Consider the following 27,749-nt stretch of genomic DNA (forward strand, 5'->3'; position numbering starts at 1 on the left):
CTATTTAAGAGCATCAAACGCAACTTGACACTCCTCCGTCCACTGAAAACTAACGCCCTTCTTCATGATTGTCCTCAACATGTACACTTTGTCTGAGAAATGATGCACACACTTGGCGTAATTCTCAGCTAGCCCAAAGCAGGCCTCAACTGATCCTTATCATGTGAAGTTAGGGCATTCTAAATGGCTTCAACTGACATCAGTTTAGGATTCACTCCTTTATGAATCAGCGCATGCCCCATTTACTCCACTTCTTTGGTGCCAAACTAGCACTTCTCCAGCCCAATGGTGAGACTGGCCCTCCTCTAGCCTGTGTAAAACTCCCTTCAATATCGCATTGTGCAGTGCTTCATTCTCACCCCACACCAACACATCGTCTTGGAACACCAAGATGTTCAACAAGTTCTTCAACACAGCGTGTATAACCCTCTGGAATACAGCAGAGGCTGAGGCTAACCCAAAAGGCATTCAAACAAATCTATAACTCCCTTCAGGTGTTGTAAATGAAGTTAAATGCCTAGATTTCTTCTCTAACCGCACTTTGTGATACGTGTTGGACAGATCAAAAGTAGTGAAACATCTTCCCCCTTTCACACTAGCCAACATTTCGTTGATTTTCAGAAGTGAATGACGATCTACCCATATGCAACTATTGAGATCTCTAAGGTAAATGCACATGCAAATTTTCCCATTAGGCTTCCTAGCTATAACTATTGGACTCGGCCATTCCGAAGCCTCAATTGGCTCAATTACCCCCTCCTTTCATAGTCTTCCTAATTTGTCCTTAAGTGTTCCTCAGGAACATTTCTCACCTTGTGCACCTTAGGTACAGCCCCTTCCTATAACCCACTGAGATGCTCAATTTTCACCAAACATCCCAATTCCTTCTTGAACAGTTTAGGAAACATTCTGACCCAGTCACTTTCCAAAGGGTCCTCTGTCAGCAACTCTTGATTAGGAGGATTTGGATCTAACACAATTCCCAACTCACTCCAATGACCCAAACCAAAAAGCGCACGATATGTAGGTCGCATTGCGACACTTCAAAATTGAAAATTACAGCTGCACGTATGCGTGATGCGCGGACATGCGCATAGATGACTTGGAGCATTCCAGTGGAAAGGAGAAGGTGAGATGCTTAGCTGCTCGAGGTTATGTCATGTCCCCGAACTAACTAAGAATGTTGCAGCATTTTCATTGTGCAAAGCTCGATAATGCCTCCCAACTCCTCCCTCGCTTTCCGCTTAATGTGGCCTCGCGCTTTGGCCGGTATGGCTGGGTTAAAAAACTAACACCACTCACACTGTTCTTCTTTGCACAGTGCGGCACCACTCACACCCTACAGCAATGCTACTCACAGTGTATCTGCATTTGACAAATGTTCGTCGGGTGGGCTCTTTCTAAATGCGCTTCTTTCCCAGGGGCAGCAATGGTTCCAGAGTCATGTAGCAAACTGTCGCTCTCCTCAACTCCCGCCTCAGCATACGTCGTGTCCTGGTGTCACTTGTCACTGCTTTTGAAAAGATCAGGACTCAAGGTTAAAGTAGAAAGATTCTTTATTGGGAGAGGGAGAACTGTATCTGGTGAGACAAGATACACATCCACAGCAACTGACTCGCAGCTTCTCAGAATCCACAAACCGGAATCTGGGAGAGGAACAATCAGCCACTGTGTTTCTAAGTTACACCTAGCAAACATAACTGTCACAATTTGTGACTTTTATTGAATTGATATTCTGTATTTTGCAAATGTTAACAAATTGCCATTTCCTACCCTCATGCAGATGTGCATAGAGTTTTGCGATTCAGTAAAAGTTGCAATTATAAATCATAGTATTGAATCTTCATACATCTGGCTCACAGTCTATCAAAAGGGGGCAGGCTAATAGAGAATGTAAATTTCTAAAGAGCGGCACATACCAGGTTTGAGAGTAAAAACTGTGTAAGACGAAATGCACAAGGGTACAAATGAGAGAAACGTCACATGCAAACAGAGGGCACAGAATGGCGAGTCAGAGCACGAACTGTATGCTATGCTCTATGCTGTATATCACAACATATCAGTATATGAATTTTGTTTCTTTATGATGCTACAAAGGAGAGGGGAATTTCAGACCATTTTAATCCCCGCGTCACAATGGGAAATGGCAATATTCAAAAAATATCTGCTCAATTCTGCTGAATACCCTTGGGGGGAACAGGAGCCAATAAAAATGTTTGCATAGAATCAGTTCATTTATTAATTGTGGTCAATACTGTCAAAGCCAAAGTATATTATTTTCAGATAATAAAAACCATAATGTTTTACACAGTTTGACCAATAGAGACTACAAATTCATTAAATGTAATCAAGCACTTCTTTCTAACATTAAATATAGTTTGAACTACAGAGGCTAAAATTACATTTTAAAAAAAAATGCTGATATTAGCATGTTGGGATATTCATTACAATCAGCTCCAGTTGATGGTGTTATCCATTTGTTTGAAATCAAGTCCTTTTCAATACTGTAAGCAAGGCCAGTATAAATTAATATGTCAACCAAGGCAAAATACAAACAAATCCCACCTGTTCTGAAACAGTTTCTCAAAAATGTTGTATTCAACCATCAACAATAAGCAGCATTACAATTACAATACATAATGATTACCACTTTTCATAAAATGTTCAATTTAGGCTTTAAAAACGCACACATTTCACGTCACAAAAATAATTTAAGGATCTTTGTAAATTTTCTAAAATGTTGCATGCTTAGACATGGCAAACCTCAGCAAATCTTATTCAATTGATATTATGTAGTTAGTGTCCTATTTAACTACCATTCCTCACATTAATTGCAACGTTGTGTGATGGGTTTTCTGTTTTTTAGGTTTAATAAGCTGTATTAACTAAGTAACAATTACATGAGAATAGGCCATGAAAAAACAAAATATCTATAGTATAAAAGAAATATAAAAAACAGACAATAAAGCAGAGTAGAAAGCTGTTTTCATTTTAGCAATAATAAAGGAAAAGGAGGGAAGGGTAGAAAGGAAAAGAGGGGGTATATAATACAATTTCATAATTGAAGATCCTGAGAGTAAATTATAGACTTATTAAACCTATACAACTTATTAAACCTATTATACATATTAAACTTATCGAAGAGGCAGACAAACACTCAAAGCATAAGAAATGCAATATACGAAAAGGGGAAAAGTAGTGTAGGGGAGACAACAGTGACCAAATGATCTATGGAGGCTGGAAATTCTCAGAACTATTACGTGATGCATGAATTGAAATCTTAGGTAAATAATTGGTTAATGATAACCAAAATAAATCCCTATTTACATATGATTTAACAGAAGAAGCAAATGCAATGTCTAATCTATGGTAATGACAAATGTTGTTCCACCAGGATTTCACTGAACGTTTAGTTGAACATTTCCAATTAAGTGAGCTCTGCTGGAAAGCTAAGCCCAACATCAAATCAAATAAACCCTTCTCATGTAAAGACAATCCCAATGAATCTGATAAACTACCTATGAAGAGATTAATGTTTGATAAAGGAGTCTGTAGATTAAAAATAATTGAGAGGTGCTTCCAAACATCCTTCCAAAAGGAGGCGACAGCGGGGCAAGAACAAAGAAGGTGCATCAGATCAGCCAGAGGAGATTGACAGGACCAGGAAACATCATCATTAGAGTGTGTAAACTTAGCTATAGATGACGGTGTAAAGTATAATCTGTGATAAAGAAAGTACATAGACTGAGTAGTGAATGCAGATCTAGAGATCTTCAAAGGCCTACCCCATAGTTTGTTCCAAAAATCTATGCTCCAATCACAGCCCAAATCCGCTTCCCAGGCAGCCTCTATTTTAGATTTAAAGCTAACAAAATCAGGGGAAAGAAGAAGTTTATAGATCAAGGAAGCTTTTGGAAATGTAGTTAATACTTTGAGTAGTGGATCTGCTATGGGAATGGGTTCAGTAGAGGGTAGAGAATAAAAAACATCTAGGATTATTGCCATAAGAGTAGAAAATGTGTGCCAGAATGAACAAGGGCATTTAAAGATGTCAAGAAATTGGGGAAGGAGCATGGAGATGTGCCATGAAACATATCCTGAATCCATATAATCCCCTTAAGTCTCCAGGGTTTCCAAAAAAGAGGTCTGTTAATGAAGGTAATGAGATGATTGTACCAAAGGAGAGAGTGAAGGAAAGTATTCCTGGAGATAATTTCCAATGGATACTGAGGCTTTAATAATGAACAAGTGTGTTTAAATAACGGAAGAGAGGTAATATTGATGTTTTGTTGAGAAAGCAAAGACTTCTTTTAAAGAAGAGGTTGCAAGTAAGGATCATTCAATTGTTACCTATAAAGGTGTAAAGGGGGAGACTTCGGAAAGATGCCATTTAGAAGCTAATCGAAGATAAAAGGCCTTATGATTCAGTTGAAAATTGGGAAAATTCATTCCTCCCTTTGATTTAGGTTTGCGACGATGTACCAAGGAAAGTCTAGATTTTTTATTGCTCCATAAATATTTTGAGAGGAGGGAGTCAATTTTTTTTAAAAATAGATATTTGGGATGTGAATGGGAATCATAGAAAAATATATAAGAAAATAAGAGTAATCATAATTTTAATAGAATTAATCCGTCCCAACCAAGAAAGAAAGAGAGTGTTCCAGGAGGAGAGAAGTTTAGAGATATGATTAAGCACATCCTTCATGTTAATTTAATTTTAATTGAATCTAATATGGAGTTGGTAAACCAAATGCCTAGGAATTTGATTTTAGAACTGTTCCAAAGGAAACCAATGACATCAAAGTGCTGTTTAAAACAAAATTTGGTGATGGGGAGAATTCCTGTCTTGTCAGAGTTCATTTTATAACCTGGAACTATGGAGACATCTGAAATTTCTTGCAAAAGAGGATGGATAGAAGTTTCGGGATGAGATATGAAGAGGAAGATATCATCTGCATAGGCAGATAATTTCAAATGTTGATCACCATATATAAAACCAGAAATGGATGAATTCCGGCATATATGCGATAAAAAGAGTTCTGGTGATAAAATAAAAAGGAGGGGCGAAAGGCGGCAATCTTGATGTACACCACGTTGTAATTTAAAAGATTGAGAAACAAGACCATTAACTGCTGCAGAAGCTTTAGGAGCTGAATACAACAAAGCTGTCAAAGAAATGAATTTAGGACCAAAACCATGCCAATCGAGGGCTTTAAATTAAAAGGACGAGTTAACTCTGTCAAAAGCCTTCTCTGCATCGATAGAGACTGCTGCAAGAGGGTATGAAAGAGATGAGGCCTTATTTAAAACATTAAAAAATAAAGAAGAGTTGTCAGATGTCAATCTACCTTTAACGAAACCACATTGCTCTAAATTGGTAAAAGAGGCTCAAGACGTAGCGCGGGCAGTTTGGCAGAGATTTTAAAATCTACGTTTACAAGGGAAATAGGACGATAAATTTTACACTGTTTGGGATCGCGGCCATCTTTATGGTTTAAACAGATTGTAGCATCTAGGAAAGTACCCTGTGCTATAACATTAGTGTGGAAAAATTGAAAAAGTTGTAGAAGTTTTGGAAAAAGAAGATGTGCGAAATGTAGAAAAGCTTCTACCGTAAAGCCATCAGACCTAGTGCTTTATTTTTCTTAAGAAGATTTAAGGATTGAGATATTTCTTGGATAGACAGATCAGATTCTAGAGAGCTAAAGTCAAGGTCAACATGAGATGAATGTGGAACATGAATAAATATGAGTCAATAGAAGAGGAAATTGAAGAGGATTCTGGGGAAAATAAAGTTTTGTAAAATTCCATTAATTCATTTAAGATGTCTTGGTCTTTGAAAAGGGGTTTTCCATCCGATGAATGAAGAGAATCTATGAAAACACGTTCTTTCCGAGATTTAAGATAATTCGCCAAGAGTTTGCCAAATGTATTACGTCCGCCATAATACCGAGCGCTCGTTCAGAGTAGAACAGATGAGGCATTATAAGTAGTTGTTTTAAAGTCAAGTTTAGCACGAACAACCTCCTGTGGGGAAGAATCAGATGAGGATGTATAGAAATAATGGTCTAGGCGTTTAATATTAGCTAGCAACATTTTTTGCTGATTAAGTAAATATTTCTTTTTCTTGGCTACGTAATCAATAATAAAGCCATGCCCTATAGCTTTATAAGTATCCCAAAGCAGTGAAGGAGATCTATAAGGAGATGATTTCAAAAAAAAAATTCTTCTGTAAAGGAAATGAACTAGGAAGAGAAAAGTGTATCCTGCAAAAGGGAGTTATTAAACCTCCATCTAGAAGATTTGGGATGCGAGCGGAGCAAGTCGAAATCAGCAACAATCGGGGTATGATCAGAAATGACAATTGGTTCAATTGAGGAGTAAATAAGGTTCTGTGTTAAGGCAGAAAAAGAAAAATATAGTCCAATCATGTCAGAGTGCAATGTGGCGGAGAGAAAAAAGAGAATCTGAGTTGTCAGGGTTACAGAGTCTCCAGGCATCTACAAGATGAGTCTGAGATATTGTGTTTTGAAATTGTTTGTGGGTCTTGTGGAGGATGAAAAAGGACTTGGGATTGTCGATCAATGAGAGGGTCCATAACTTGGTTACAATCACAACCCAAAATAAAAAAATTGTCTTTATGTTGAATTTTTGTGATATTAGGCCAAAAGGAAGAATCCGGTTGAGTTGGACCATAAATTTTAAAAATTGTAAGACAAATATTGTTAATGAGCAACTTAAGTATTAACTATCTACCTTCTGAATCAGTTTCCTTCGAAATAACAGAACATTTCAAATGTTTATTAACTAGAATAATTACCCAATTTTTCTTCGTGGTCGTAGGATATACTAAGACTAAACCCACCCATTGCCTTTTAAGTTTCAAAGCTTCTGACTCTATCAAATGAGTCTCTTGTAATAAAACTAAGTCAGGAATAGCTAAATGGGATAGTATTCTCTGCCTCTTCATGAGTTTAATGAAACCTTTTACATTCCATGGGATAACTTTGAATGTAAATAGGACGAATTAAATATAGAATCACACGATCAACATTGATGCAAAGAAAGAGGAAGAAAAATGAAAAAGAAGGTTATAGAATAAAGTCTCCAATGAAAACAATAAGAGAAAGGGAAGAATAGAAGAGAAGGGAAAAAGAAGAAGGAATATGATCAAAAATAGGAGAAGATAGTACATATCATACAAAAACAATGATGACTGTAGTGCGTACATGAAGGGGAAACAGTGAAAAACTAGGACTGGTGGCAGATGACAAAGTCGGCACAACCAACAAGGGAGACGAACCATGTCAGGAGATTGAAAAAGGAGACAAGGTTATGGAAACGGGTATGAGGGAGTTCAAACGATCTGTGATAATGATAAAGAACAAAAAGTTACAAACAAGACCATTATAAACAGATAAAACTACCAGAACATAACCTGCAAAGGAAATGATTAATGAGGGTTAGAATGAACTTTACAAGAGTCGTTAAAAAAATAAAAATCAGAGAGACTTTCATATAAGAGTCATGTTATTGAAGGAGGACCAGCTGTATCCATGGTGGACGTGGAATGTAGGTGAAGAAACTTCCGAAGGTCTGCAGGGTCTTCAAAAGTTGAGGTGTTGTTGTGAAAAGTTACATTGAGCATGCATGGATGGAACAAACCGTAGCGGGCACCCATTGAACGCAAGGCTGGTCTGAGATCCAAAAATTCCTTCCGCCGTTTAGCTGCTGCTGTAGATACGTCCTGGGATAAGAATACCTTAGAACCTGACCATGTTAAATGTTTCTTAATTTTGGCCGCAATTAGGACTTGCAAAAGGTTCGAGAATAGTAAGAAAAGAAGAATTACGCCACTGGATCTTGAGGGAGCAGATGCAGAAGAGAGGCAAGGGCCCAGCCTGTGGGCACGCTGCATATTCAGAGAGTTAGAAGCAGAATGGTCCAAGAGCTTAATAAATGCACAACCAGTACATGGACTCACACTTGGTATAGCTGATCTGGTCACACAAAAACAACCAATATATTTTTCCTCATCATAGTGAACTGATTCATCCCCATCTTATCATTCATCTTTCATACAGACTCCCACAGAACTGGTGACAACCTTCATGTCAAGCACAAACCCACCTTGCACCACACACCACTCACTTCACCCCACCATCTATAAAAAATTCTCCATCTAGCCAGCTCATCACCCTACAGCTTTTCTTCTCATTTCCTGTCTACAATAGACTCCTCATAACAGAATCTTCTTTTTTTTTTTTTAACAGAGTTTTATATTACGCGAACTTGACGCGAATCGGGTATCAGACTGCTTTACATAGCACCAGTTACATGAGGACACATTCACTTTTGTTAGGCATGGGGAGATTAAGTGATTTGCCCAGAATCACAGGATGTTCAGTGTCATTGCCGAGACTCGAACCCAGTTCCCCAGATTCAAGGTTGACAGCCCTAGCCATTAGGCCAACTCCTCTCCCCAGTACATATCTCATGCAACCATCATCAGCTTCAATAATTTTTAGCACTTGGACCTAAAACTCCCAGGAGATCCTCCTGTTAAATCAATGAAAAATACCATAACACTCATAGTCACCTCCCTACAAATCACATTTCACATAAAATAACTCACCTATTCTAAAGGTAATAACGTCATCAATTCAGCTCTTCTGTCTCTCACTTGTCATGCCTCATTACGCCCACACTGGTTCCACGTTTGGATCTTCCCATTCCATATAACAACTCCCAAACAAAGAACAATACAACAAGCAAACCAAAAAAATGAAATACGGAGTTAAGCATGGCCCACCAAGCACACTGATTGAAATGAACAATCTCCTCACTGACGTCAATTCCACTATTGTAAATGGAAAGCATGTGCTGGTTGAGTTTGCATATCTACCTATGTTGTCAGACAGCAGAAGAAAGAAGAAGGTCCATAACAACAGTAGACTCATACAATGGAAGAACACTCTAATGTTACTTGGTCTGGTAGTACCATCAATGATTCTGGTAGATCAATGACAGAATCAACAACATTTGATGCCTCACCTACCCACATCAGAGCCATTAGGCTTACATTACATACCTTATCTGTTGAGGCAAAGCTTATAGGCACAGTATGATAGTATGTCAGTGATTCCATTCAGAGAGCACTGGTAATCACCATCCATGTGCCAGGCACTCTGTCCAGTCACTGATGCGCTACATCCCCCTTAGGACAATCAAAGATGGACTTCTATGACAACATAATCTCCTCCCTTCCATAGCGTTACAGACAACAAATATCCTTCTGTCCCAATTGTTTACTGGAATCCCATATGATACTGCATACTGCAGCATGCACATACAGTGACTCACAAAGCTCAACATTCCTCCTTTCCTCAAATGCCAGACAAAATCTGGAGCCTATGCAAAAAGATATTTGCATCCATCCTTGTTTATTCAGTGAATGTTATACAGCTTTCAAAAAACCATAGAGCAGATCCCCAAATGGATGTATGAATGATTTCAGCATTTTGTACCTCAGGGTCCTATCATCCATTGGGTATCCTCGTTGAATGAATTTGAATTTCAACTTTAACTTACATGATAAAAAGGATCTCCAGGGCATTTTCAAAATGGAGCTACATCCAATGACCTGCTCCAGTGTCTTGGAAGTGATATCATGAATGGCATATGGAAAGTGTTCTCTTTCATGTATTTTCATGTGATTGCTGACCTTTCCATTGACTCCATCTCCCATTGTGATTCGTTTGGATGTGGTCCCTCATTCCTATCATCCACCCAATTATCCACAGGAATTGCACGGATAACGACCCTTCTCTCAGACCTGAGAAAGATCACCCTGTCAGTCAGCATTCTTGAACAGGGTGAGTCTGCAATTATGCTGTCTCATTCTATTTTCATATTCCTGACTCTTCTAAAGTATGAGGCACCAGTTCCCCCAAAGGAACTATTAAGCAGCACTTCAAGACTGTGTTGATTTTTTGTTTCGTGTGAAATATTTTGTACACACACGACTACCAGCAAAGCAATGACGAACTGGCACCGTAAATGCATGATCTCAGACGAAGTCCTCTTGCTAGGAAATGGTAATACATTGCAGCGTTTATGAGAACCGAGAAAAGTCTGCTGTTTGTACTGGCTAGGGAATCTAATAACAAATATTTGAACCTTATGTTCAGTCGCATCAACAGGAAATTGATCACAGAGGATTGAAGTGTTCACACGCACATTATAGTCACAGTGACAAATAAAAGCTACTTTTCCTGTCTGTACGGTTTTAGGTTTGACTGAGTTCCAGACAATAGTGAACTGAAAAGTTCAAACAGGGACAAGAAGTAGCTGAAGAATTTGCATTGAGCAATTCTGCTTGTTTTGTTTTTGGAAGGCAGTGTTTATATTGTGCAGTGGTAGCAGATTTATGAGTGGATAGTATTTGTTTTGAAATGCTTTAGATTGGGATCTCTATCTCCAAGGCAGAGACAAATTTAGCTCAGTGTACACAGTTATCTATTGTTCTGGTTGGCCATCAGCCAACATTGAGTCCACATTTCACATGTCTTTATTACAACATTGGAATGTTGGGAGCTCCACTGAAAACAATGGAGTGCTCCGGGCTTCTAATGGTTTGTAAAAGCCTGGAGCTCCAACATTCCAATGTTTGTTCACAGCTATTGGAATGTTGAGAGCTCCATTGAAGACAATAGAGTGGCTCAGGGATTATAAAGGCTGGTACAAACCTTTTGTGCCAACATTCCAATATTTGTCTTTCTGTTTCTCCCTTTTTAATTTACACCATTCTCTGTTCAGTGGATGAAATGTTCTAATAGCCTATAGGCTATTATGTTCCTGGCTATACTGATTGTTAAAGGCCCTTTCCCTCATTAGAGGTCCTCGGCTGTGGCTCAGGCCTATCTTAGGGGTTCAGGATCTTTATCAATCTGCATAGCCCTTGGCAGTGGGCTATAAGACTATAATCACTGTTCTTGATGCGTAAAATTTACAAGAGATGAGATTCAGTAAAACCAATAGAGCAGCATGCTTTTCAAAGCATTAATAAGTACTGAGTTGGAATGCTAGCAAGTTCTAAACTGCTGTGATAAATGGATGCATGCAGTTTTGCTGTATTTATAGGTCTGGTCCTAGATCAATTTTTAAAAAATGGCAATACCCAAACCCTTATTGGATCAATATCAATAATCAATACACAATCTAGATATTTTTTAGAGTGTGCCAAACAAGGAAGGAATGAAGGAGGTATTGCAGTGCTGATCTCTAACTGGCCTATCATTATAGTAAACAAAATCCTGGGAAAACTGAATACTGGCTTTTTGTATCTCCAAATGCAGAAATATCTGATTAGCTTGTTTTGGAAAAATAAATATTTAAATTTGCATAGAAGCAATATCTACAGACTTTTGTTCTCGTTTCAGAAGTGCACATAGACAGATCACCCAAAACAGATTTAAACCTTAGAGTTCTCCAAAGTTTAATGGAAAAACGTTGATTTAACTGATTGTATAACAGTAGTTCATGATTGTTCAACCTATTTTGTAACCTAAAGATAGTCTATGTGTGCGGCTGCGCAGCGTGTACTTGAGCATGTCTACAGCATTCCATGCTTTGCGGAATATCAAGAACCTGCAATTAATTTAGTGCAAAGTATTCAATAATTCCATTGTTCAGGAAGTGACCTTAACATTCTTAGTACTGAGTGATAGATGTGCATTGATGCTGAAGTGCTTGTGACAATCAGAGAGATGCATTGCTCCATTGCTTCCTGGTACACGTGAAGGATGCTCATCATGTGAAGAGGCCAGAAAGCAATTGACTCTCAGCTGAGGGTCCTCTACCCAGCTCCTGGGGAAGTTGTATTATTTGAAACAGGAGTGGGTGGTTTCATAATACAGCTCCCCAGGACAAACTCCCTAGTGCTGCTAAATGATACATGTTGTGAAGGCTCATGATTGCACCGGAGCTGACAGGCTGGGTCCCTTTTTATTCACTTGAGCCTCCGTCTGCTGCTTTTTTTGTTTAAAAGAGATTCTATTTGTTAACAAGATAAAACATGTTACAGTAATCGAAAGAATATTACATACGCATAGAATAATACTGCTAGATCATAAGGGGGGAGGGAGAGGAATGGAAGTGAGAGAAAGGAGGGGGATAGAAAGATAGAAAAGGGGGCGGAAATGTAAAACTCCATATTAATCCTTATAAGTAAAAAACAACAGTTATGCATAAAAACTTCCTACTATATTAACTTAGCCTAAAACCATAGGATAAAAATTATTTAAAACAACAGTAATTGCAAAGTCAAGGGGCCTTGGAAACTTCCTCAGTGTAGGGGTTATGTGAAGGTATCATTTTAGCTGACATATTTAAGAAATCAGTAACAGGCAACCAAAGTACGTCTCTTTTAATAGCAAGCATGATTGGGTGTACATAGGTTCTATCCAATCTATGGTTGTAGCAAACCCTATACCACCATGCTTGAAAGGATGCAGAAGAGGCATCTTTCCATGACTTAGTGATTTGTTGAAATGCCACAGTTATGAATAAATCAGTAATACAAAAATCAGCAGCATGAGAGGACCAAACTTTGGAGATGCTACCTAGAAAAATCTGTGAAAGAGAGAAAGGAATATGGGTGTGACCAATCTCGGGTCCAAAAAGCATGAATAGCTGGGCAGTCAAATAGCATATGTTTGAGATCCGCTGATGGGGCAGTACAAGACCAACAAGTAGAGGAGATGTCAGTGTCAATATTATGTAGTTTAGCGGGAGTGATCAGAAGCCTATTATAAATAAATAAAAAGTTTGATTAGGGTTCGCTACTCTGGAAGACTTCCTTATTGTAGTCCATATTGTAATAGGAAAAGATTCTCCCAAATCATATTCCCTACTACATTCCACACCTGATTTATCATGAGTAATGGGGATATCCATTACATTTTTATATATTTGAGACGCGGAAGGGGAATTACATAAAAACGATCTTGTAATAGGAGGTGAAGAGGTAAGTGCATGAGTAGAGACTAAAGCATTATAAGAGACTTGAGCAGCTGCAATCAAAGACATCTTTTTGGATTTATATGAAGAGGGAAGAGAAAAACGGGGCTGTATTATTGAAAAGGGGATACAGGTACCTTCCTGAAAAAGTTGATGACTCCATTGAAGGCCGAAAGTTAACATATCTTTCCATAAAGTAAACCTGTTGTTAAGTTTGATATGTTTATTATACCAAATTGATGAATTTAAAAATTGTGTACGCTCATCTTGAGCAGATAAGAAGAGTGGATTGAAGATTTTACGAGCATTTTTAAGGATAGGAAGAGATAGCGATAAGGGAACATGAAAGAGAAATATATATTCTTCAAAGGAAAAAGGGTGAATAGAGAATTTTTCAATAGCCACCCACAAAGGGTAACGTTTAGAGTCTTTTCCATTATCAGACAATAAAAAATAGGATTGTTTAAGAAAAAATGAAGTGTGAAAGGAATAAAACTCCAGAAAATTAACTCCACTCATGTGTTTAGGTTTTTTAAGTTTACAAAGAGACATTCTAGCCATTTTGTTATGCCATAAAAATTTCGAAAGAATCCTATATATACTTTTATTGAAAGACTTAGGGATATTAATAGGAATGTTGGATAAATAAAACAATATTACCGGAACAAGCATAATTTTTATAGTATGTAATCTACCCCACCAGGATAAAAATAAGGGGTGCCAACGTGACGTGGAAGTAGCTAAAGTTGTTTGAAATTCTTTTAGATTTAAAGCAACCATATCTTTAACCCCTTCGCTGCTAGGCCTTTTCCCCTCCTGTGCTAAGCCTTTTTTGGGCTATTTGGGGTAGTGCGCGCTTAGGCCCCTGTAACTTTTTGACCACATTAGGTATCCACACCAAATTTGCGTCCTTTTCTTCCAACATCATGCGGATTCTAAAGGTACCCAGGGTTTGTGGATTCTTCTAGAGGGTTCACAGAAATTAGTCAAAATACAGCAAAATTTAGTTTTTTTGGTGAAAAATGGGGAAAAGTGGCTGCAAATGAAAGCGTCTGGGTTTTTCTCTGCAAATGATATCAAAAAAAGGTTTGTGGGGCTGAAATCACCATTTCTCCAGCTTTTAGGGAATGACAGATTTTTGTCAGAAATCCAACTTTTTTTACACATTTTTGACATTTTTCTGGGACCTACCCTATTTTTGCAATTTTTTGTGCTTTCAACCTCCTTCCAGATAATGGTAGAAATGGGTAGAAAAGCAATAATGGATCTTGGAAAGCTATACATTTTTGAAAAGTAGACAAAATTCTGAATTCAGCAAGGGGTCATTTGTGTAGATCCATCAAGGTTTCTTTATAGAAACTAACAGTTAAATATAGGAAAAATTAGTTGAAAAAAGCAGCCTTTTGTGTCAACGTTTTCAACTGTAACTTCTACTAATTATGACATCTCTTAGAAAGCTATGTACCGTTACATCCGCTGGACCTTCCTGGTTGTGGGGATACATAGGACTTGTAGGTTCACCAAGAGCCCAATGAACCCAGGGTAAAAAACTGAGCAGCATTTTGTATTGGTTTTTTTTTAGTTCCGGGTATATAGCAATTATAGTGTGAAAATGTATACATGGAAAAATTGGTATTAAAGACACCTATGTATTTCTGAAATGGGAACAAATTACAGAGTTTATAAACAGTGCATATTTGCACATTTTCGAAATTGGGAATACACATACTTGCATGACAATTATTGGTCATTTTTCAAAATGACTTTTTTTATACACAATGTCTTTCATTTGGAAGGGAGAAATGCATCAAAAATCAATAGGTAATAACAGTTGCTTTACAAACCTGAACTACCCTATGTCTCCCGGTAAAAATGGTACCTCACTTGTGTGGGTAGGCATAGTGCCCACGACAGGAAGTGGCTCACAACCTAAGGTGAACACACCACATTTTCACACTGAAAATGTTCACATTTTTTGCGAAGAGTCTAGCTGTAGTTTTTGAACCCTAGCTCTGCCGGCACCTAGGGAAACCTAGCAAACCTATACATTTTTGAAAACTAGACACGCAGGGGAATCCAGGATGGGGTGACTTGAGTGCCTCCCACCATGGTCTGTTACCCAGAATCACTTGCAAACGTAAAAAATTGACAAAAAAAAACACATTTTTCCCACATTTCTGTGATGGAAAGTTCTGGAATCTGCGTGGATCCACAAATTTAGACCCACCCCGCGTTCCCCAAAGTCCTACGAGAAAAACGGTACCTCACTTGTGCGGGTCGGCCTAGTGCCCGCGACAGGAAACGGCGCAAAACGCAACGTGGTCACACCTCAATTTTGCAGTGAAGAATGACCCTTTTTTGGCAAAGTGACTAGCTGTAGTTTTTTAACCCTAGCCCTGCCGGCACCTAGGGAAACCTAGCAAACCCATACATTTTTGAAAACTAGACACCCAGGGGAATCCAGGATGGGGTGACTTGAGTGCCTCCCTCCATGGTCTGTTACCCAGAATCCCTTGCAAACGTAAACAATTGACAAAAAAACACATTTTCCCCACATTTCTGTGATGGAAAGTTCTGAAATCTGCGTGGATCCACAAATTTCCACCCACCCTGCGTCACCCAAAGTCCTACGAGAAAAATGGTACCTCACTTGTGCGGGTCAGCCTAGTGCCCGCGACAGGAAACGGCGCAACACGCAACGTGGTCACACCTCAATTTTGCAGTGAAAAATTACCCTTTTTTGGCAAAGTGACTAGCTGTAGTTTTTTAATCCTAGCCCTGTCGGCACCTAGGGAAACCTAGAAAACCTATACATTTTTGAAAACTAGACACCCAGGGGAATCCAGGATGGGGTGACTTGAGTGCCTCCCACCATAGTCTGTTACCTAGAATCCCTTGCAAACGTAAAAAAATTGACAAAAAACCACCTTTTCCCCACATTTCCGTGATGGAAAGTTCCGGAATCTGCAAGGATGCACAAATTTCCACCCACCCCGCGTTACCCAAAGTCCTACGAGAAAAATGGTACCTCACTTGTGCGGGTCGGCCTAGTGCCCGCGACAGGAAACGGCACAAATCGCAACATGGTCACACCTCAATTTTGCAGTGAAAAATTACCCTTTTTTGGCAAAGTGACTAGCTGTAGTTTTTTAACCCTAGCCCTGCCGGCACTTAGGGAAACCTAGCAAACCTATACATTTTTGAAAACTAGTCGCCCGCGACAGGAAACGGCGCAAAATGCAACGTGGTCACACCTCAATTTTGCAGTGAAAAATGACCCTTTTCTGGCAAAGTGACTAGCTGTCGACCATGGTCTGTTACCCAGAATCCCTTGCAAACGTAAAAAATTGACAAAAAAAACACATTTTCCCCACATTTCTGTGAAGGAAAGTTCTGGAATCTGCGTGGATCCACAAATTTCCACTCACCCCGCGTTGCCCAAAGTCCTACGAGAAAAATGGTACCTCACTTGTGCGGGTCGGCCTAGTAGACGCGACAGGAAACGGCGCAAAACGCAACGTGGTCACACCTCAATTTTGCAGTGAAAAATTACCCTTTTTTGGCAAAGTGACTAGCTGTAGTTTTTTAACCCTAGCCCTGCCGGCACTTAGGGAAACCTAGCAAACCTATACATTTTTGAAAACTAGACACCCAGGGGAATCCAGTATGGGGTGACTTGAGTGCCTCCCACCATGGTCTGTTACCCAGAATCCCTTGCAAACGTAAAAAATTGACAAAAAAAACAAATTTTTCCCAAATTTCTGTGATGGAAAGTTCTGGAATCTGTGTGGATCCACAAATTTCCACCCACCCCGCGTTCCCCAAAGTCCTACAAGAAAAATGGTACCTCACTTGTGCGGGTCGGCCTAGTGCCCGCGACAGGAAACGGCGCAAAATGCAACGTGGTCACACCTCAATTTTGCAGTGAAAAATGACCCTTTTTTGGCAAAGTGACTAGCTGTAGTTTTTGAACCCTAGTTCTGCCGGCACATAGGGAAACCTACCAAACCCACACATTTCTGAAAACTAGACACCCGGCGGCTTCCAGGGAGGTATGGCTTGCGTGGAACCCCAACGTTTCCTTACCCAGAATCCCCTGCAAACCTCAATTTTAGCTGAAAAAATCACTTTTTTCACACATTTTGGTGTGGGAAAGTTGTGGCATCACCGGGCTCACACAAATTTACTGCCACCCAGCGTTCCCCCAGGTCTCCCGGTAAAAATGGTGCCTCACCTGTGTGGGAGGCCCAAGTACCCGCGGCAGACAAGGGCCCAAAACGTTGTGAGGCGACATCAAAATGGCCTATCGCAAAACCACCTGGTTTTGCAGGGGGGGTCACTTGGGTTTTTGGCCCGGTGCTCGGCGGCCATCTAGGGAAACCTACCAAACCCATGCATTTCTGAAAACTAGACACCCGGCGGCTTCCAGGGAGGTATGGCTTGCATGGATCCCCCAACGTTTCCTTACCCAGAATCCCCTGCAAACCTCAATTTTAGCTGACAAAATCACTTTTTTCACACATTTTGGTGTGGGAAAGTTGTGGCATCACCGGGCTCACACAAATTTACCACCACCCAGCATTCCCCCAGCTCTCCCGGTAAAAATGGTGCCTCACTTGTGTGGGAGGCCCAAGTACCCGCGGCAGGCAAGGGCCCAAAACGTAGTGAGGCGACATCAAAATGGCCTATCGCAAAACCACCTGGTTTTGCAAGGGCGGTTACTTGGGTTTTTGGCCTGGTGCTCGGCGGCCATCTAAGGAAACCTACCAAACCCACACATTTCTGAAAACTAGACACCCGGCGGCTTCCAGGGAGGTATGGCTTGCGTGGATTCCCCAACGTTTCCTTACCCAGAATCCCCTGCAAACCTCAATTTTAGCTGAAAAAAATCACTTTTTCACACATTTTGGTGTGGGAAAGTTGTGGCATCACCGGGCTCACACAAATTTACCACCACCTAGTGTTCCCCCAGGTCTCCCGGTAAAAATGGTGCCTCACTTGTGCAGGAGGCCCAAGTACCCGCGGCAGGCAAGGGCCCAAAACGTTGTGAGGCGACATCAAAATGGCCTATCGCAAAACCACCTGGTTTTGCAAGGGGGGTCACTTGGGTTTTTGGCCCGGTGCTCGGAGGCCATCTAGGGAAACCTACCAAACCCATGCATTTCTGAAAACTAGACACCCAGCGGCTTCCAGGGAGGTATGGCTTGCGTGGATCCCCCAACGTTTCCTTACCCAGAATCCCCTGCAAACCTCAATTTTAGCTGAAAAAATCACTTTTTTCACACATTTTGGTGTGGGAAAGTTGTGGCATCACTGGGCTCACACAAATTTACCACCACCTAGTGTTCCCCCAGGTCTCCCGGTAAAAATGGTGCCTCACTTGTGCAGGAGGCCCAAGTACCCGCGGTAGGCAAGGGCCCAAAACGTTGTGAGGCGACATCAAAATGGCCTAACGCAAAACCATCTGGTTTTGCAAGGGGGGTCACTTGGGTTTTTGGCCCAGCGCTCGGCGGCCATCTAGGGAAACCTACCAAACCCATGCATTTCTGAAAACTAGACACCCGGCGGCTTCCAGGGAGGTATGGCTTGCGTGGATCCCCCAACGTTTCCTTACCCAGAATACCCTGCAAACTTCAATTTTAGTTGAAAAAATCACTTTTTTCACACATTTTGGTGTGGGAAAGTTGTGGCATCACCGGGCTCACACAAATTTACCACCACCCAGCGTTCCCCCAGGTCTCCCGGTAAAAATGGTGCCTCACTTGTGTGGGAGGCCCAAGTACCCGCGGCAGGCAAGGGCCCAAAACGTTGTGAGGCGAAATCCACATTGCCTATCAAAAAAATGTTTGGGCCCTTGCCTGCCGCGGGTACTTGGGCCTCCCACACAAGTGATATTTTATACAAACAAGGGAACCCGAAAAATGGCTAAGGACCACGGGTATCAATTATATATGTACAAAACAATGGTCCTGAGCAGACACTAAATTTTACATAAAATTAAATATAGACCACAATGGGTTACTATACACATCCGATGTCCAGCCGGACAGGGGATTTTTATTTTTCAGATACTAAAGGATATAGTCAAGGATAATGAAAACACTACATTTATCGTGGGGCACAATCCTGCACCCTACAGCATGGGGAACGTGCGGGGGGAAAAAAGGGAATAACAATGCAGACAGTTTAGGACAAACAACAGTTACAGGCAAAGACTGAGAGCCGTTGCAACTTGCAGGCATTAATGAAGTTGTAGCAAGTTTGACAAAATAGAGACCACAACGAGTAAGCACAATGGATATTTGTGGCACTATTTTTAAAAAGTCGAAGTTTCGATCCCAAGCTCATTGATTAACGGGATCATCTTCAGGACTAAATTTATAACATTTGCCTGGTTTTTAACGCCCCAATTGAGGACATAGGGGTATCACATATGGCAGGTCAGTGTGGAAACTGACAATGAAGAACAGCATTGTTGCTTTTGGTTTGGTCGCTTGCAGTTAAGGTTTCTATAAAACTTAGTGGGCGCTGGAGCGTGCTGCTCCTTGCCTGGATCGGCTGTTGGATAGTTAGACTGTGGTGCAGATGGGCCACATTTCAATGCGCCAAGGTATTGCTTCAATATACTAATATGTTACAGTCCAAGCTTTAGAGAGATACAGCAATGGAGATCTCTGTCCTCAGCAACAATGTGCTGTGTAGTAACCGGCTCAATGGCAGGCACTGAAGCGCATTGAAATGTGGCCCATCTGCACCACAGTCTAACTACCCAACAGCCGATCCAGGCAAGGAGCAGCAGTAACTGTTGTTTGTCCTAAACTGTCTGCATTGTTATTCCCTTTTTTCCCCCCGCACGTTCCCCATGCTGTAGGGTGCAGGATTGTGCCCCACGATAAATGTAGTGTTTTCATTATCCTTGACCATATCCTTTAGTATCTGAAAAATAAAAATCCCCTGTCCGGCTGGACATCGGATGTGTATAGTAACCCATTGTGGTCTATATTTAATTTTATGTAAAATTTAGTGTCTGTCAGGACCATTGTTTTCTACATATATAATCCCACACAAGTGAGGCACCATTTTTACCGGGAGACCTGGGGGAATGCTGGGTGGTGGTAAATTTGTGTGAGCCCGGTGATGCCACAACATTCCCACACAAAAATGTGTGAAAAAAGTGATTTTTTCAGCTAAAATTGAGGTTTGCAGGGGATTCTGGGTAAGGAAACGTTGGGGGATCCACGCAAGCCATACCTCCCTGGAAGCCGCCGGGTGTCTAGTTTTCAGAAATGCATGGGTTTGGTAGGTTTCCCTAGATGGCCGCCGAGCACCGGGCCAAAAACCCAAGTGACCTCGCTTGCAAAACCAGGTGGTTTTGCGATAGGCCCTTTTGATGTCGCCTCACTACGTTTTGGGCCCTTGCCTGCCGCGAGTACTTGGGCCTCCCACACAAGTGAGGCACCATTTTTACCGGGAGAGCTGGGGGAACACTGGGTGGTGGTAAATTTGTGTGAACCAGGTGATGCCATAACTTTCCCACACCAAAATGTGTGAAAAAAGTGATTTTTTCAGCTAAGATTGAGATTTGAAGGGGATTCTGGGTAAGGAAACGTTGGGGGATCCACGCAAGCCATACCTCCCTGGAAGCCGCCGGGTGTCTAGTTTTCAGAAATGCAGGGGTTTGGTAGGTTTCCCTAGATGGCCGCCGAGCACCGGGCCAAAACCCCAAGTGACCCCCCTTGCAAAACCAGGTGGTTTTGCGATAGGCCATTTTGATGTCGCCTCACTACGTTTTGGGCCCTTGCCTGCCGCGAGTACTTGGGCCTCCCACACAAGTTAGGCACAATTTTTACCGGGAGACCTGGGGGAACGCTGGGTGGTGGTAAATTTGTGTGAGCCCGGTGATGCCACAACTTTCCCACACCAAAACGTGTGAAAAAATTGTTTTTTTCAGGTAAAATTGAGGTTTGCAGGGGATTCTGGGTAAGGAAACGTTAGGGGATCCACGCAAGCCATACCTCCCTGGAAGCCGCCGGGTGTCTAGTTTTCAGAATCGCATGGGTTTGGTAGGTTTCCCTAGATGGCCGCCGAGCACCGGGCCAAAAACTCAAGTGACCCCCCTTGCAAAATCAGGTGGTTTTGCGATAGGCCATTTTGATGTCGCCTCACAACGTTTTGGGCCCTTGCCTGCCGCGGGTACTTGGGCCTCCCACACAAGTGAGGCACCATTTTTACCGGGAGACCTGGGGGAACGCTGGGTGGTGGTAAATTTGTGTGAGCCCGGTGATGCCACAACTTTACCACACCAAAATGTGTGAAAAAAGGGATTTTTTCAGCTAAAATTGAGGTTTGCAGGGGATTCTGGGTAAGGAAACGTTGGGGGATCCACCCAAGCCATATCTCCCTGGAAGCCCCCGGGTGTCTAGTTTTCAGAAATGTGTGGGTGTAGTAGGTTTCACTATGTGATGGCTGCGCTAGGGCCCTAAATCCACAGGTAGGCATATTGCTAAAAACAACACTGTGCCTAGTTGACTTTCTGCCACCTGGGGGGGGGGGGGCATCGGGGGGGAGGGGAATGCCCCGATATGCCCCCAAGGGGGGCAGAAACACTGTGGCTATTTTTTGGGGGTGCGGGCATTGGTATGCCCATTCTGGGCAGCCCCCACCCCCACACATAAAAAAAGCCAGCGTAATTGTTGGCGTCCAGTGGGCTTTTTGCCCCCCCGGTGGGGCAGATTGGGGGATAATGCCCCCATCTGCCCCCCCGGGGGGGCAGAAAGTCCACTAGATGCCAGGGATTTTTTTGGGTAAATTTTAATTAGGGTGTGGGTTGCCCAAAACGGGCATGCCAATTCCCCCACCCTAATTAAAATTTGCCTCGAAAAATCTCTGGCGTCTAGTATGCTTTTTGCCCCCCGGGGGGGCAGATTGGGGGCTACAGCCCCATCTGTCCCCCACGGGGGGCAGGAAGGCTGTAACTTTTGCAGGGAGGGGGTGGGGGCATGGGCATGTCAGTTTTGGCCAACCCCCAAACTAATTAAAATTTGCTCCAAAATAATCCCTGGCGTCTAGTGGGCTTTTTACCCCTCCAACAGGGAAGATTGGGGGCTAATGCCCCAATCTGCCCCGCAGAGGAGGCAGAAAGTCCACTAGACACCAGGGAGTTTTTGGGGCAAATTTTAATTAGGGTGGGGGCTGCCCAAAACGGGTATGCAAACGCCCCCACCCTAATTAAAATTTGCTTAAAAAAATCCCTGGCGTCTAGTGGACTACTGCCCCATCTGTCCCCCGGGGAGGCAGGAACGCTGTAATTTTTGCGGGGAGGGGGTGGGGGCATGGGCATGGCCGTTTTGGGCAACCCCCACCCTAATTAAAATTTTCCCCAAAAAACTCCCTGGCGTCTAGTGGGCTTTTTGCCCCCCCCTGTGGGGCAGATTGGGGGATAATGCCCCCATCTGCGCCCCAGGGGAGGCAGAAAGTCCACTTGGCGCCAGAGAGTTTTTTGGGTAAATTTTAATTAGGGTGGGGGTTGCCCAAAACGGGTATGCCAATGCCCCCACCCTAATTAAAATTAGCCCCAAAAAATCCCTGGCGTCTAGTGGGCATTTTGCCCCCTGGGGTGGCAGACTGGGGGCTACTGTCCCATCTACCCCCCAGGGGGGCAGGAAGGCTGTAATTTTGTGGGGGTGGGGGCATGGACATGCCCTTTTTGGGACCCCCCACCCTAATACAAATTTGCCCCAAAACAATCCCTGCCATCTAGTGGGCTTTTTGCCCCCCCGGTGGGGCAGATGGCGGCTAAAGCCCCCATCTGCCCCCAGTGGGAGCAGAAAGTCCATTAGATGCCAGGGAGGTTTTTGGGCAAATTTTTATTAGGTTGGGGGCTGCCCAAAACGGGCATGCCAATGTCCCCACCCTAATTAAAATTTGCCTAAAAAATCCCTGGCGTCTAGTGGGCTTTTTGCCCCCCTGGTGGGGCAGATTGGGGGCTACTGCCCCATCTGCCCCACAGGGGAGCAGGAAGGCTGTTATTTTTGTGGGGGAGGGGGGTGGGGGCATGGGCATGCCCGTTTTGGGAGCCCCCACCCTAATTCAAATTTGCCCCCAAAAACTCCCTGGCGTCTATTGGGCTTTTTTTGCCCCCCGGCGGGGCAGATTGGGGGCTAATGCCACCATCTGCCCACCAGGGGGGCAGAAAGTCCACAAGACACCAGGGAGTTTTTTGGGCAAATTTTAATTAGGGTGGGAGCTGCCCAAAACGGGCATGCCAATGCCCCCACCCTAATTAAAATTTGGCTAAAAAATCCCCATGCCCATATTGGTCAGCCCCCACCACAAATTATAAAAAAAAATGAATCCCTGGCGTATAGTGGGCTTTCTGCCCCCCGGGGGGGCAGATTAGGGGCAACTGCCCCCAACTGCCCCCCCAGGGGGGGCAGAAACGCTGTACATTATGCGGGGTGGGGGCATGGACATGCCCTTCATGGGCAGCCCCCACCCTAAAAAATGAGGTGCGCAAAGTAAATATCCCTGGTGTCTAGTGGGCTTTTTGCCCCCCCGGGGGAGAAGATTGGGGGCTACTGCCCCCATCTGCCCCCCAGGGGGGGAAAAAAGACTAAATGACACTAAATATATTTGGGGGGAGCAAAAGCCCTTGCCTAAGGGGCCGCTCCCCCCTCCCTGGTGTCTAGTGGGTGGATCCCTGCTTGGGGATCGCCCTCCTGGGGCGACCCCCAAGCAGGCATCCACTGGGGAGCGGTACCATTGGAAAGGGGAGATTCTCCCCTTTCCAATGATACCTCTCCCGTCTTTCTACGTGCCCGGGGGGCTGAGATAGCCCCCTGAGCACATACAAAGTGAAACTGAAATGAGCCCTAAAGGCTCATTTCAGTTTTGTTTTCTGTGCAATGAAGACAGCGCGACCTGCGCGCTGATCTTCATTGCACAGAAACCAGGGAGGGGGCCTCGGGAGCTGGGGAAGCTCTTCCCCAGCTCCCAAGGTCATAGGCATGAAATAGAAATCCCTCTGCTGTCTGCAGCAGAGGGATTTCGTGCCCCTGGCCTCATGACGGAATGGTTCGTCATGAGCACAGGGGCACCGATGCTCATGACGGAACCATTCCGTCATGAGCATCGAAGGGGTTAATAGGAGGATTGAACCATAGTTCAAGATATTTAATTTTAACTGGATTCCAGTGAAAAGAAGAAGATAATAAATTGGCATGAAAACAGAGTTTGTGTAGTGGAAGGATTTCGCATTTGTCGGCATTGAGTTTATCACCTGAAACAAGATTACAATTATTCACCTCTGATCGAAATGCTGGCAAGGAGGTTTGTTGATTTGAAATAAATAATAAGATGTCAACTGCATATACTGAGAGTTTTAAACGATTGACACCATATGAGAAACCTGTGATGTCTGCATTCAATCGAATTTTTATTAAAAAAGATTCCAGGGCATGGATAAATAAAAGTGGAGATAACAGGCAACCTTGTTGAACTCCTCTATTTTTTTCTATTTTACAGAGTTTTGTATAGCGCGAACTTGACCCGAATCGGGTATCAGAGCGCTTTACATAGCACCAGTTGCATTACATGAGGACACATTCATTTTTTATTTTTTTTGTTAGGCACGCGGAGATTAAGTGATTTGCCCAGAATCACAGGATGTTCAGCGTCATTGCCGAGACTCGAACCCAGTACCCGAGATTCAAGGGAGACTGCCCTAGCCGTTAGGCCAACTCCTCAATGAAGGAGATACAAGTCTGTTAGCTGGAAAAAAAGACCTGGGAGAGGAATAGAGTAAAGTGACATAAATGATACATTTTGGACCAAAACCAAACCAAGCAAGTGTTGAGAAAATAAAAGGCCAACTGACTTTATTGAACGCTTTTTCGGCGTCTAGTGAAATTGCTTCTAACGATTTTTTATATGATTTAGATCTACTTAGGACATTGAAAAACAATTGAGTATTATCAGATAAGTGCCATCCCTTAATGAAGCCACATTGTTCTTTTCCAATCAATTGTGGAAATAAACAATCCAAACGGAGGGCACGAATTTTGGCAAATATTTTATAATCCAAGTTAATTAAAGAAATGGGACTGTAGTTTTTACACAATGTGTGGTCTTTGTATTCTTTAGGGAGAAGGCAAATTAAAGCCTCCTGAAAAGATCCTTCTGATTTCGGAGTTGAGATAAGGTATAAAAATAATTGATGTAATTTGGGAAGAAGGAGCTGGGAAAAATGTGTGTAGAATTCGATGGTAAAACCATCAGGTCCTGAAGCTATCCCTTTTTTAATAGACTGAATAGCAGTAAGAATGTCATTAATTTGAATCCCATCTTCTAAGGGAGAGAAATCTACATCAAGAGAAGAAGGTGGAGAAATAGAGGATAAGTACTGAACAATACCAGTCTGTTGAGAAGGAGATTCAGGAGTGTAGAGGTTTTGATAAAAGTTTGTTAGTGCGTTCTTTTTTAATCTTGAGATAATTGGCAAGAAGATTGCCAGCTTTATTTTGTGCACTATAATATTTAGCACTAAGTAAATATAGATTAGCGGATACAGTTGACAGTTTATTAAAAGTAAATTTGGCCATGATAAGTTCATTCAAATCAGATTGGGCCTTGGTAGAGTAATAGGAATGCTCTAATTGTTTAATGCATGAATTAAGCAATTGTATGTTTTGAGAGGAAGATATCCGCTTCTGAGCCATAAAAGAAATAATGAAGTCTCTAGATGCAGCTTTAAAGGTGTCCCAAATAAGTTGAGGAGAGGCATTGGGAGATTCAATTTATATAAAAAAAAGTGTCTGCAAATTTCTGAAAAGTGGGTGTAAATTTAGGGTTCAATAGAAGGGAATTATTAAATCTTCATCTCCTAGTTCCTTTAATGGGAGGGAGTAAGTCTAGATCTAAGGAGACAGGGGCATGATCAGATATTTATATAGAACCGATGTCAGAATGGGAAATATGTTGGGTAATGGCCTTGGAAATAAATAAGTAGCCTATACGAGATTGCGAGGAATGAACCAGAGAGAAATAAGTATATTCTTGGAGAGAGGGGTGACATAATCTCCAAGCATCAACAAGGGATCTTTGAGCTATAGTAGATATGAATTGAGTATGTATGAAAGAGGGAGATTTAGAATTAAAATGTCTATCTATAAAAGGATCAACATCCATATTACAATCTCCACCAAGTATCAGATAATCATAAGTATATGTCATTAATTTAGATAAAATCTGGGGCCAAAAGAGCTTATCAGGATTAGTGGGTGCATATAAATTAAAAACGGTCAAAGGACGTTTATTCACAAGTAAAGAAACAGAAACCCATCTACCTTCAGAATCTGCATCTTGATGTATAAGTTGGATCTCCAAACGTTTATGGCAAAGAATAGCTATACCATTTTGTTTCCCCGAACCTGGAGATGTAAAAATGTGACCCACCCATTGCCACTGAAGTTTGGCTATCTCTTCACTTGTCACATGAATCTATTGCAATAAAACTATATCGCCTTTTAACCCAGACATATGTGATAAAACCCATTGACGTTTTATGGGAGATCCAAGACCTTTAAAATTCTAGGATATAACTTTTAACGACATCTAAGAATACAAAACATTAAGAAAGCTTGATATGAAAAAACTGCAAGTAGCTAAATACAATAATGCAATATGAGTAAGTTACCCCAGTAAGAGGAATCCAGTAGAATAACAGTATGAATGAAAAAGAGGGATATGAAGTAGGAAAGATAACTACAGAAGATCAGAAAATGAGCAAAAATGGAAGGGGAAGAGGGAGGCCAGTAAGAGGAATAAAAAAGGAAATAGGAATGGTAAGAAAAAGTTAGAGTATGTGTGAAGAGATGAAAAAGCAAACCAGGTAAGAAAAATAAGATAGAAGAGATATGTTGGAAAAGGACAGTACAAAGAGAAAATAAAACAAAAACAAAAAGACATACCACAAACATATAGTGAACATGAGGGTGGTGGAGCCACATAAGGTAGAAGGCATGATCAAGCAGGAAATCTCAGGACGAAGACGGGAAAGGGAGACATCATCCAGGCAGGAAAATGGATCACATAGCAGAAGACCATGATAAATCACACCTGACAGTAGAAAATAAATTGGTTATAAAAGGTACAACAAATGACAATGAAATATATCAATATAAGTAGAATGCAGAATAATAACAAACAACAAGAAAACAATCAAATCATCAATGAACGAGGAATCTCCATGTTGTCTTCTTTGCAGGTATCCAAGAAATGTTGTAAGCGAGCTGGATCGTCATAAGCAGTGGTTTTATTGTTATAAGTCACCTTCATAAGGCAAGGATGGAAAAAACATATCTAGCGTTCAAACTGCGAAGAGCAGGTCTCATGTCCAAAAATCTTTTCCATCGGTCTGCTGTCGCTTTGGCATAGTTCTGAGTGAAAAAGAGATTGGATCCTTGCCAAGAAATTGTCCCTTTATGTTTGGCAGCTTGTAAGACCTTAAGCAAATCAGTGTACTCCAAAACATATAAAATAACGCCTCTTGGTTTGGGTGAAGAAGATGATGATCATGGGTTTTACCCTAAGAGATGAGCTCATTGACTATTCAATTTTGGAGTCTCGGAAAAACCCAGAAGATTCGGAAGAAAGGATTGAAAAAAGGAAAGTGAATCTGAACCTTCAAGAACCTCCGCAATGCCATAAATGCACAAATTGTTACGCCTATT

At 42.0% G+C, this 27,749-nt stretch overlaps 1 long non-coding RNA gene across 1 annotated transcript in view; it reads right to left on the bottom strand.

The window, feature by feature from the left end:
- The window catches only part of LOC146867003 (uncharacterized), a 44,035-nt gene extending 16,921 nt beyond the window's left edge, over positions 1-27,114 (bottom strand). Inside the window, exons 1-2 of the long non-coding RNA XR_014966044.1 lie at positions 26,988-27,114; positions 1,359-1,513 (exon numbers count right to left, since the gene is read on the bottom strand). This is a non-coding gene — a long non-coding RNA (uncharacterized LOC146867003). The remainder of the gene's footprint in view (positions 1-1,358; positions 1,514-26,987) is intronic.
- Positions 27,115-27,749: the final 635 nt, after the last annotated feature.

This window comes from Triturus cristatus, chromosome 1_2, assembly GCF_964204655.1.
Source record: "Triturus cristatus chromosome 1_2, aTriCri1.1, whole genome shotgun sequence".
In the NCBI taxonomy this organism is placed as follows: Eukaryota; Metazoa; Chordata; class Amphibia; order Caudata; family Salamandridae; genus Triturus; species Triturus cristatus.